Here is a 12,801-nt window from a genome sequence, read left to right on the forward strand (position 1 = left end):
TTTTAGTCTGAATTATAATATTTAGTCACTTCTTGAATGTTAGAGCTGCTCTGCATTTTTGTTTTGCAGCCTCAGAAAGGCCTAGTAAAATACCATGTCACCGTATTATAACATGGTTGTTTCGACAAATTCTTCGCATGCGAGATATATTATTATTGCTTGCTTGTTGGTTATGTATTGCAATGATTGGATATGATGCTTAAATTGTTATCATGGATGTGTTTATTTATGATTTATGCTGAAAACTTGAACACTAGCTAAGCATATGTATAACGACGAGAACAAAAGAGTTTACGTAAGTTTTCTTTATCACTTTCACTTTATCAACTCAATTGCTTGGGGACAAGCAATGAGTTAAGCTTGGGGGAGTTGATACATCTCCAACGTATCTACTTTTCCAAACACTTTTGCTCTGGTTTTGACCTCTAATTTGCATGATTTGAATGAAACTAACCCGGACTCACGTTGTTTTGAGCACAACTATCTTGGTCTTATTTTTGTGCAGAAATGAAATTTCTCGGAATTGGACAAAACTTTTTCTGAACTATTTTTGACATTTATAAGAATTTATGGAGCGAAGACGTGTCGAAGAAACGTTGTCACAGGGCCACAAGCTAATAGGGCGTGCCGCCTGGTCACACCCTCATGGCTTGTGGGGCCTGCGTGGCTCCCCTGACCCTAATTCCAGTCCTATAAAATAACATCTTCGAAGAAAAACCACAGAGGAGATTTCATCGTGTTTCACGCGATGGAGCTTCCGCCACCTCCTGTTCTTCCTCCGGGGGGCTGATCTAGAGTCTATTTGGGGCTCCGGAGAGGGGGATTCATCGCTGCCGTCATCACCAACCCTTCTTCATCAACACCACCATCATGCCCACCACTAGGAGTGAGTAATTCCGTTGTAGGCTTGCTAGACGGTGGTGGGATTGGATGATATTGATCATGTAATCAAGTTAGGTTGATAGGTCTTGATCCCTAGTATCCACTATGTTTTGAGTTTGATGTTATTATGACTTTGCTATGCTTAATGCTTGTGACTAGGGCCCGATTGCCATGATTTCAGGTCTGAACCTATTATATTTTCATGAATATGAGAGTGATTTGGATCCTACATTGCAAGTTGTAGTTACCTATTTCGTGTCTAGATCAGCATACCCCAAGGTGACAATAATTGGGATTCTTTCCGGTGTTTGCCATAGTTTGAGGATTTCAAGCATTCACCATGTGTTAATGCTTTGTTCGAGTTCTCTATTAAAAGGAGGCCTTAATATCCCTTAGTTTCCAATAGGACCCCGCTACCAGGGGAGGGTAGGACAAAAGATGTCATGCAAGTTCTTATCACAAGCACGTATGACTATATACGGAATACATGCCTACATTGTATTGATGAATTGGAGCTAGTTCTGTGTCACCCTAGTGTGTAACTGTTATATGATCAGTGTCATCTAAATCATTATCCATCACTAATCCACGTGCCTACGCTTTACATATACTGAACCATGCTAAGTTAGTATTGTTGCTTCTACTGTCACACATGTTATTCAATTGCTACTGTTACTACGGTTACTACTATTACCAAAATTGCTGTTATCACTCTTACTGTTACTACTATCATTTGGTGTGCTACTAAATCCTTGCTGCAAAGAGATATCCCTAGTGTGGTGGAAGTGACAACTCAACTGTTATGGCCAATAAATATTCTTTGGCTCCCCTTGGGTCGAATACATAAATTAGGGTGAAATACTACCCATGAATACTGTCATGATCCCCTATACTTCTAGGTTATCACACATCACTTAGCTTGTCGACACTGCACGTGATGACCAGGTGACCTCTCGCTCCTCGCCCGCTTCACCGCAGCACGCTGAGCGACCCGGACGCAACGCTTCTCCTTCTCCTTTGGTTTGCGACGCAGCCGGATGGAGCCGCATGGCGTGTTCCTCAAGGCTAACCCACGCCCCGTCCACATCGGGCGACATCGAGCACCGCTGTCGAATCATCCACCCCATGCCCCATGATGCCGCCACGGTTGGGCGCGGCGTCCGCAGAGCTCCAACCAGGGGCGTTATCACTAGTGGGGTCTCTCAAGAACCTCACACGATGGTCTGCATCCTAGGAGGGCCATATGCCCCTTCGTCCTTCTGCCACCTCAAACACTTCTTGCACAAGGTGAGAGCGGCCCTCCCGGCGCTCGAATCCGTTGGCCTCCTCAAGTGGTCTGAGTCCCGTGTCGCCTTCGATGCCAATGATCTCACCAAGTCCACTAGGGTTGTGGGTGTTGTCCATGTGCTATGTACTCCCACTATCAGCGATGCGTATTTCACCAAGACGCTCATCAGCAGCGGCACACGCCTCAGCGTGCTCTTGGTGGAGACTTTCGAGACGCTCCAAGTGCCCTACGGGAGCCTGATGCCCCTGATACGTCTCCAACGTATTTATAATTTTTGATTGTTCCATGTTATTATATTATCATTCTAGGATACTTTTTGAGTAATAATTTACCAATTTATATCATTTTTGAGCACTAACCTATTGACCAAGTGCCTAGTGGCAGTTGATGTTTTTTTATGTTTTTTTACTTTTCAGGTTTACACTACCAAACGAAGTCCAATTCCCCAAAACTATTTTATGCTTTTTATGGATCAAAAGAAAACCTAGAAGCCTTAGGAGAAGACCAGAGACTATACGACGGAGGCATGAGCCAACAGGGTGTGCCTAGGGGGATCAACGCACCATGATGGCTTGTCCCTCCCTGGTGGCCCTTCTACCTCCGTTCTCTAGCCTACAAATTCATATATATTCCAAAAAACCTAAAGGGCATCGTGAAACACTTTTTCCGCTGCCGCAAGTCTCTTTTCCGCGGTGATCTCATCTGGAGCTCCATTCTGTCACCCTGTCGGAGGGGGGATCGATCATGGAGGGCCTCTTCATCAACCTTGCGGCCCTCATGATGATGTGTGAGTAGTTCACCATAGACCTACGGGTTTTTGCTACTAAGGATAACACAATGGGGTTTAGTCATGTTGATTGAGTTTACTTTGTCTAGATCATGTCATCATTTTCCAAGCATTACTCTTTTTGTCATGAACTTAATAAGTAAATAGGCAAGCATAGAAGTGCTCTTGAATTGTAGTAATAGTAGTAGGTGCAGGCAGGAGTTGGCCTATTTGCTTATGGACGTTATGCCCATATACACATGATCATTGCCGTGAAAAATTGCATAACTATCTGTTTTTCTATCAATTGCCCAACAATAATTTGTCTACCCACCGTATGTTGCTTTCAAGAGAGATGCCACTAGGGAACACTATGACCCCCAAGTCTATTTACTTATATATTTTACAAAACTTATCTTTACCTTGTTGCCTTTATTTGTCTTTTATTTTATTTTGCAATTTACAATTATCTACGCTTATCTACACACCTCATTTGCTTGCAAATAACGATATCAAGGGGATTGAAAATCCTCTTGCGAGCGTTGGGTGCAAGTTGTTTGCTCTTTTGTGTGCAGTCAATGAAGACAGTTGAGGATTGATATTCCTATTGGTTCGATAAACCTTAGTTTCTTAACTGAGGGAAATACTTACTCGTATTGTGCTGTAACTACCCATTCCTCCTCACGGAAAACCCAACATAGATCACAAGTATGAGGAAGGATTTCTGACGCTGTTGCTGGGGAATATTGTCACAAACTATCAAATAAATTCACACAAATAATCATTCACTTGTTCTTCTTTTTATTTGCTGGTATATTTTGCTTGCTTCATAAAAATAAAAAATACAAAAATATTTCTATTTGCTTGCTTGTGCAGTTATATTATCATTATTTTTGTCTCACAAAAAGAGAAGGTAAAAAGCAAGAAAAATACGAAAAATGGATACTCATCTACTTGCTAATCTTTTCAAAAGACCCGATTGTGTTAAACAAATTTCTAGTGAGTGGAGTCCACTAGTTTATCTTTATGATGTTTTGTTTGAAAATCATGAATCTGGAAATTGTGAAATTTATAAAGTGATTCATGATAGTTCCTTGAATGAAAAGCATGATTGCAATTTTGTTAGTATAAATTCTATGAATGTAAATTGTGCTAATGGTCATGATTGGGGTGATAAGCATGATATTTCTTATGATCTTGTAGCGACCTGACTCAAAACGAGTCAAGCCTCTGTGTTTTTTTGCCATCCCTGGATCAGTATGCTGGCACACACAGTACATCAATGTATATATCAAAGTGCAATCACATGTAAATAGCGTAAAACTGATATATACCTTAAATATCTCAGCGGAAGCAGTCAAGGGAGTGGAGTCCCAATAAACACCAACGGCAAGTTGAGTGTAGACCGTAACCCTGAATCGTACTCTTACTCGTCGAAGAAAAAAATATCTGCAACATAAGACGTTGCAGTCGTGTAGGTCAGCATATTGAATATGCCGGCAAGTCACATATGAGAGGGGGTAAAATATCATCTATACTATATGCATATATGGCAGGTGGTGTTGTAAGTTTTAGCGTAAAGCAAATTTTCTCCTACAACAAGAGAGGGGCTAAAAGAAAAATATTACTACGTAGTTGGTTGTTAATGAGATGGTTCCGCCAACCAGTTCTCATACCCAAGTTATCAATATTACCCACATCAAATATATATAATGGTGTTGAGAATTCCAGATAACTTCAGTTCCTTTGGCTCAAGTTGTCCATGACCGTGGACACGGCTAATCAATTAGGTTTGAGTACTCTGTAGAGTTTTGCACACGTTCCCCACAAGATTTGATCGCCTCCGTGTATGTCCTCGCACTTCAGGGTGTTTGAAGACCGGATGATCAAAACATGGTCTTTCAACGGGTCCCTCTGAATCCCTGTCGGTGCCCATCCATTCCTACGTTCTTCTACATCTGCTAGCACCGCCTGTCCAGAGTCACCGCGTTTTCCAACCAAGCCAGAGCCCATAATGACTTGTGGCTGTGCAGGTAAGCCTTGGGTCTTGAAAATATCCGTCCATCCCTTTGAGCCTGGGTGAAGCTTTCCGCAGGATGTCATGGCCGTCCCCAGCATCCCGGGTCATCCACTGGGTTCTCCAGGGAGCCGATCAACCGTCCTTCACCCAGAGTTGCATTGCATCCGAGGTCTTGAAAATCTTGTCTTAACCGGTCTTGATTATTTAATCAACCTCGCATCACTCGTGTTATGCACTCAACCGAAGTCCCGTCTACTCAAGCATAGCAATATGAAATTTGTCGTCCCGGGGCCAAGTATCGGGGTTGTTGGGTGCCTACCACATGACACTACGAACTATACTAAAATTTCCAAGTACCTACTCAGCATGCAATTGGGCATAGGATGGTAGAACTACGATGCATAAAACATCTGTGATAGTATGATCAAAGTGACTTGCCTGGTGATGTTGACGAAGAAGAATTTCTCGAGAAAATAACTTGATAGACTACTCGTCACTCTCCGATGAAATCTATATAACAAACATATCATTCACATAAGCACTCATACTAGCAATGAATTCTAGCAATCAAAACAAAAGAGAGAGCGAGTAGGAATCCGAAGGAAACTCCAAATAAGACTAGGGAGTCTTCTACTACGTAAAACACAAAATAGTTTTTGTCTAACAGAAAATAATAACAAGGAACTAAGATATAAATCTAACTAAGATAAAATAAAGTAGTTTTCACAAAACTATTTGAAAGTATTTCCAAACGGGATTTGAAATAGTGCGGAGACCAATTGCAAGTTACTAAGGAACTAGAATCGATTTCATGATAACCAATAAAAAAAAATTGTTGCAAAACTACTGTTTAACTAACAATAACAAAACAATAATCTTTCTGAAATAATAAAGAAAATATTTTAAAACAAAGATAGAAAAGGAATTAGCCGAAATCCTAAAAGAGGTGAAACAGAAATTGTTTCACAAGAAACCATAAGGTAAAATACTCAAACAAATCTGAAATTTTTACCATTGATAAATAAGATCACTAGTGATCAGTAGCACAAAGAATCAAATTAAAATCTATTTTTAAACTCCTGGAATAGGCAAAACAAGGTTTAAACTAAATCTGATCTAACTCAAATTTGAAAATTTCAAACATAGACAAATTATATGTTTTTAAAAACTACAGAAAATTTGTAAGGTACTGGAAAAAGAATCAACATCATTGGACTTATGGATCAAAAGTTATGGGCTAAACAAGATTGGAACTTTTCTGTTTTTGAACTAAATCTGAAAATTAAAACAAACATGGAATCCATGTGGCGGCTTCTGATTGGCTGATGGGTGTGCGTGGCATAGGCTAAACAGCGAATGGCCGAAGTATAAGAAAAAGTTCTGTGGCTAAAAGTTAAGTGAATAAAAACCGGCGGTTTTTGTTTAAAAACCGAAAGGTTATCCTACTCTAATCTGCACCGTTGAAAATAGATCTAAGGGTAAAACTAAAAAAAACAAAACAAGTAAAAAAAAGAAAGGAAAGAGGGGGCCTTGCCGTGGCTGGGAGTTGCTCCCGTGTTGCAATGGTGGCCGATGGGTGGGTGGGGTCGGGGTGGAGCTCCGGCGAGGGAAGATCTCCCGCGGCGGAGGGGGGGGTGGAGGAGGGCGCTCCTGGGAGGGGGCGAGGGAGTCCCTAGGGGGGCGAAGGCGAGGAGCTCCTGGCGATGCTCCTGCTCGCTGGTTCCAGGGAGGGGGCGAGGCTTGCAGGGCGACGGGGTGGGGTGGGGTGGCGGTGGAGGGGGGGCCGAAGGGGTGGGGAGGGCTCGGCAGGGACGGGAGGGCTGCAGCGAGGTAGGGGAGGGGTGCAGGGGCGATGTGGAGGAGCACGGTGAGCTCTCTGGTGCCGACTCCGGCGAGGTGGCACGCGAGCTAGAGGCGAGGAGAGGGGGTGGTTTCAACGGGAATGGAACGAGGAGGCCATGGGGGTTCTTATAGAGGTGACGGGAGGCGCTGGGAGGGAAGGTGCTTCGCGAATCCTGGAGATGGGGATTCCTCTGTCCATGGCAAGGAGGGTTTCTGTGACGTGGGGGTGGAACACAGGAAGAAGATGATCTCCTATTGGGCCAAAATAGGAAAGTTCTTAATGGGCTAGTAGGAGTTTCCTAATAAAAGGGATTCCTTTCCTATTTTTAAAACTAGGAAACTAAAACGATAAAAGGGAAATCAAATCAATTCAGAATAAAGAGTTTCTATATACTAAAATTATCAGAAAAATAAAATATAAATGATGGGCATTTTTCCACGGCAAAAATAAAAACTTCAGAAAAAATTGTTTTCACAAAATTGCCTAAAAGATTTATTTTCTTTTGCAAATAATTTTTCAAATGACCCTCTAAATTTTAGGGTTCAAATAACTTTCAAAATGCCCGTGGGTTTGAGGGTCATGTTCCTCCTCTCTAGAATGTATTTCCCGGCATTTCTTGCACGAAGAAAACAAATGGACATGCAAAAGAATTCAAATGCAAATATCTCCGTTCAAATAGTTGAAGAAGTCATGTCATCTTCTCCCGTTGCTTTTAAAAGATTGAATTTGAATTCATCGGAGATGGGGAAAGTCATTTTATTCCCTCTCATTCAAAAGTTTTTGAAAAGTTTCAAATTTCACACAAGTTTCAATCACTCAGGCCAACAAACAAGCAATCAATCTAATAATTATATTAACATTCCAAAATTTATAATTTTGGGATGTTACAGATCTTGATAATTCCAAGCTTCATGATGAATCTATTATTGATAATGATATCTGCAATGCTACTAAAAGTGGGTTTGGAGAGGTCATGACTTTAGTTGATGTTAATCCCACTACCTTGGAAGATTGTAGAACTTTCGTCCATGTGGATCATGGAGAGAATATTTTATATGAGAGCTATGTTGTTGTTAATTTGGTCCTACATGTAATTATTATGAGAGAGGAAAATATGGTTATAGGAATTTTCAAGTTACTCACTTACCTCTCTTTGTGTTAAAATTATTAATGCTTCATTCTTCCTACATGCATATCCTAAATACTTCTTGCATTGATAATTTGTGTAGCTATTAAATTGCTATGCATAGGAAGTATGTTAGACTTAAATGTGTTTCTCAAGTGCTACATGATCATTTGTTTATGTTTCAATTATTATCTTTCTTGTGAGCATCATTACAATCATAAGCCTATCTTAATGGCTATAAAGAAAGATCTTGTTGGGAGACAACCCAATACCTTCTGTTTTGATGTGATCGCATGATTTTTTCCTATGTAATGATTGTGTTTTTATGTTTAAATCAATGTTGATGCCAAGTAAAGCCTTTGGGATGACTTGTATGATAAGTAGAATTGACACGATGCAAAAACCAAAACTTTGACGTCCAGTCAGGAATTTATGTGATTTTACTCGAACATCTTTTTAAGCTGAGTTTTTTACACGGTGTTGTTGTATGAATTTTACAGGTCTTCTAATTTTTCAGAATTTTTGGAGTTACACAAGTACAGGTTCTTTACAGATTATTACAGATTGTTCTGTTTTAGAGTGATTCTGTTTTTGGTTGCATAGTTTGCTTGTTTTGATGATGCTATGGAATGTATCGGGGGTATAATCCATGGATAAGTTAGAATACAATAACTATTTTGCAATAATGAAATATGAATCAATTTATAACAGTACCTAAGTATTTTATATGTTGCTTATACTAACAGATCTCACGAAGTTTTGTTGAGCTTTGTATGATTGAAGTTTTCAAGTTTTGGGTGTTCTCGCAATGTACAAGGGAATAAGGAGCGGGAACAACCTAAGCTTGGGTATGCCCAAGGCAATCGAAGGTAATATTCTAGGAAGACTCAAGCATCTAAGCTTGAGGATGCCCTGGAAGGTAACCCCTCTTTCGTTTCAATCTATCGGTATGTCACTTGGAGCTACATTTTTATTCATCACATGATATGAGTTCTAATTGGAGAGTCATTCGGTTTTGTTTGATTTTATTTTTAGTTTGGCACAATCATCATTTGCTGGACACACATATTTGAGAGAGAGACACTTTCATCATGATTTGTCAGAATATTCTATGTGCTTCACTTATATATTTTGAGCTTAGCACTCGCTCAAGTACTTCACTTATATCTTTTTAAGCACGGTGGCGTATAGATTATATAGAAATATTTACACTCTAGTTCTTCACTTATACTTGTCTCAGAGTTAATCAATAGTAATGGTAATTTGTGTAGGTCATAAGGCGAGAATAATAAGTATTCAATGAGTGATAATCAAAACCATCATGTAGCACTCAAAAAGAAAATGTGGGTTAGTGATATTCATGCGGTAATATGAAAAAGGTAGAGTGCATCATTGTTTATTTGTACAAGTATCGGTATTAAGAGGTGATAATTTCTTGTTTGTCTGAATATTAAAAAGGCAAGGCGGGGATGTGTGAGCATTTCTATTCCTCATTAAAATCCTAGTATTGTTTTGGGTCGGAGGCGCGTGATGGTTAACTCTTCCCAATCCTAGTGCTTTGATTTGTGATGAAACTAATAAAACTTTACGATAAGTATATAAGTTCTTCATGACTAATGTCAAACCATGGACATACACAATCTCACCTCGTCATATTTTGCTAGCCTCTTCGGTACCGTGCATTGCCCATTCTCACCTCGAGGATCGGTGCAAACTTCGCCGTTGCATCAAAACCCCGTGGCATGATACGCTGTGTTGCACATAAGCCCTCCTATATCTTCCTCAAAACAGCCACCATACCTACCTATTATGGCATTTCCATTGCCATTTTGAGATATATTGCCATGCAAATTCTACCCTTACATGATATGACTTGTTCGTTCATCATCATATTGCTTTGCATGATCATATAGAGCTGACATAGCATTTGTGGCCGAGCCACTGTTCATCCTATTGTGATACATTTCACGCTAGATCATTGCATATCCTGGTACACTACCAGAGGCATTCATATCGAGTCATACCGCCTCATAGTTATTCATATCGAGTTTTCATTGACTTGTAAGTAAATAAAAGTGTGATGATCATGAGTATTAGAGCATTTTCGAGTGAGGAAATAAAAATTGGGGAGGTCAAATGAGACCACCATAATGAATAAAAAAATGATATAAAAATAGAGAAGGGACTTTGCTACTATCCTTTACCACACTTGTGCCTCAAAGTGGCACCTTATGCTTCATATAGAGAGTCTCATGTGATGTCATTTTCATATGCTAGTGGGGATCACTTACTCATTATTATAAACTTCTCTTCTATATTTCATTGATGAGCTTCCTCAAATGCCCGAGGTCTTCATGAGCAAATTTTTTGAAAGCACACCCACTTAGCTTAAGTTGAGCATTCATTCAATTATATCTCTAGTGCATCATTTGCATGGCAATACCTACTCCTTGCATTGACATCTACCGATGGGCATCTCCATAGGTCGTAGGTATGCCTAGTCGATGTGAGACTATCTTCTCCACTTTTTACCCCTTTGATATCTACCACCACATTCTATTCCACCTTTATGCTATGTCCATGGTTCACGGTCATGTATTGTGTGAATAATAAAAAGTTGATGCACATTGAAAAAGTATGATCCGATTGCGTGACTTGGACACTGTTGTGCTTGACATTTGTATTAATGTGGTGAAGACACAGCCATGCCTTGCTAATATGATAAGATGAATGGGGGTAAACATTCTTTTAGGATCATATACTTTGAAAGATTGATGATTTTGTTGCTTGTGCTTATAAATATTTCTATGTTGATGTTTGTTAATTCATCGTTTTCTCAATGAGCATACATGCAAAAGATTACATATTGGGTAGCATGTCGTATCAAAAATTCTGTTTTTTATCATTTACCTACTCGAGAACGAGTAGGAAATAAGCTTGGGGATGCTTGATACATCTCCAATGTATCTATAATTTCTGATTGTTCCGTGTTATTATATTATCATTCTAGGATACTTTTGCATAATAATTTACCTATATTATTTTTGAGCACTAACCTATTGACCCAGTGCCTAGTGCGAGTTGTTGTTTTATGAGTGTTTTTTTACTTTTCATGTTTATAGTACCAAACAAAGTCCAATTGCCCCGAAACTCTTTTATGATTTTTTTTCTATACCAAAAGAAAACCTAGAAGCCTTTGGAGAATCCCAGAGACCACACGAGGGAGGCACATGCCAATAGGGCGTGGCAAGGGAGGTCAGCGCGCCCTGATGTCTTTTCCCTCCCTGGTGGCCCTCCTACCTCCGTTCTTTGGCCTATAAATTGTGGGATCACTAGAAGGGACGTCTAGAGGGGGGGGGGGTGAATACACTACTTGACAAATTAAAACATAGCCTTTTCCAAATTTTAATTGTTGGCATATTTTAGCATTTAGAACAAGTAATAAACACCCTACACATGCAAGTCTACGAGTATAGAAGCGAAAAGTAAAGACATGCACATGTAAAGTAAGGAGCAGAGTTTAGGATGATCAAACGCAAAGATGGACACAATGATTTTTGGCATGCTTCCGATAGGTGGTGCTATCGTACGCCCAAGTTGATGGAGACTTCAACCCACGATGGGTAACGGCCGCGCGAGTCCACGAAGGGATCAACCCACGAAGGGTCCATAGAGAAGAAACCATGTCTATTCCATCATGGCTTAGGTCCACGAAGGACTAGACTCACTCAGGGTAGATCTTCATGAAGTAGGCGATCTCCTTGCCTGTACAAAATTCTTGGTTAAACTCCACAACACTAAGTAGAAGGCTCCCAAGAGACATCTAACCAATCTAGGAGGCACCACCCTCCAAAAAGTAATAGATGTGATAGTACGATGAACTTGTTGCTCTTGTGCTTGAAAAGAGAGTCTCCTCAATACTCAATCACTCTCTCACAGATTTTGCATGGGTAGAAGAGATTGATTGGGTGAAAAGCAACTTGGGGAAGCTAGAGATCAAGTTTGAAATGGATGGATTGGAATATCTTGATCTCGACACATGAGTAGGTGTCTCTCCCTCTCTCTCAGAAAAATGGATATGGCAAGTGTATGTGTGTTCTGAGTGCTTCCTTCGCGAATGAGAGGTGGTGGATGGGTATATATAGGCATATCCAAAAATCTAACTGTTACAACATTATTGCCCAACTCGGTGAAATCAAAGTGAATCTCGGTGGCACCGACTTGCACAAAATATGGCAACTTTATATTCTCGGTGAGACCGATATAGGAATCTCGATGGTACCGATATGGGTGACCTAGGGTAGTTTCCAAGTCTCGGTGAGACAGATTCCAAGACTCAGAATTTCCAATTCTTGAAAACAAAATACTATACACTTGGTCACTAATTTCGGTGGAACCAAAAGGAATGATGGTGGTACCGAGGCTCTAGGGTTTGGCAAAGGTTCTATGTGGTGGAAAATCGGTATGGCCGAGTCAAAAATCTTGGTGGCACTGATTTTGATGTTTAGGCTTTGGATAGAGAACTTTTGTGGGAGAATGGATAAGTATTTTTGGTGGCTATCTCTAAGCACTTGAGCAACTAATTCATCATAGATACCTCTCCCCCTTTTAATAGTATTGGCTTTCCTATGGACTCAAATGTGTTTTCTCACAAATGAAATATGTAGAGTCTTGTAGCATGAAGCTTCGCCAATCAGATTACTTTCCTTCCTAGGGGATTGCCCACACAATCCTTAGCCAATCGTCTCCATGGACTATACCTGAAATGTACTAGGTAAAAGTGTTAGTCCAAGAGACAATGTATCTTGTCATGAATTATCAAAACCACCGAGGGAGCATATGTGCTTTTGTAAGTATGTTATATCGACTAGAGGGG

The sequence above is a fragment of the Hordeum vulgare genome, chromosome 4H (genome assembly GCF_904849725.1).
Source record: "Hordeum vulgare subsp. vulgare chromosome 4H, MorexV3_pseudomolecules_assembly, whole genome shotgun sequence".
NCBI classification, from domain to species: domain Eukaryota; kingdom Viridiplantae; phylum Streptophyta; class Magnoliopsida; order Poales; family Poaceae; genus Hordeum; species Hordeum vulgare.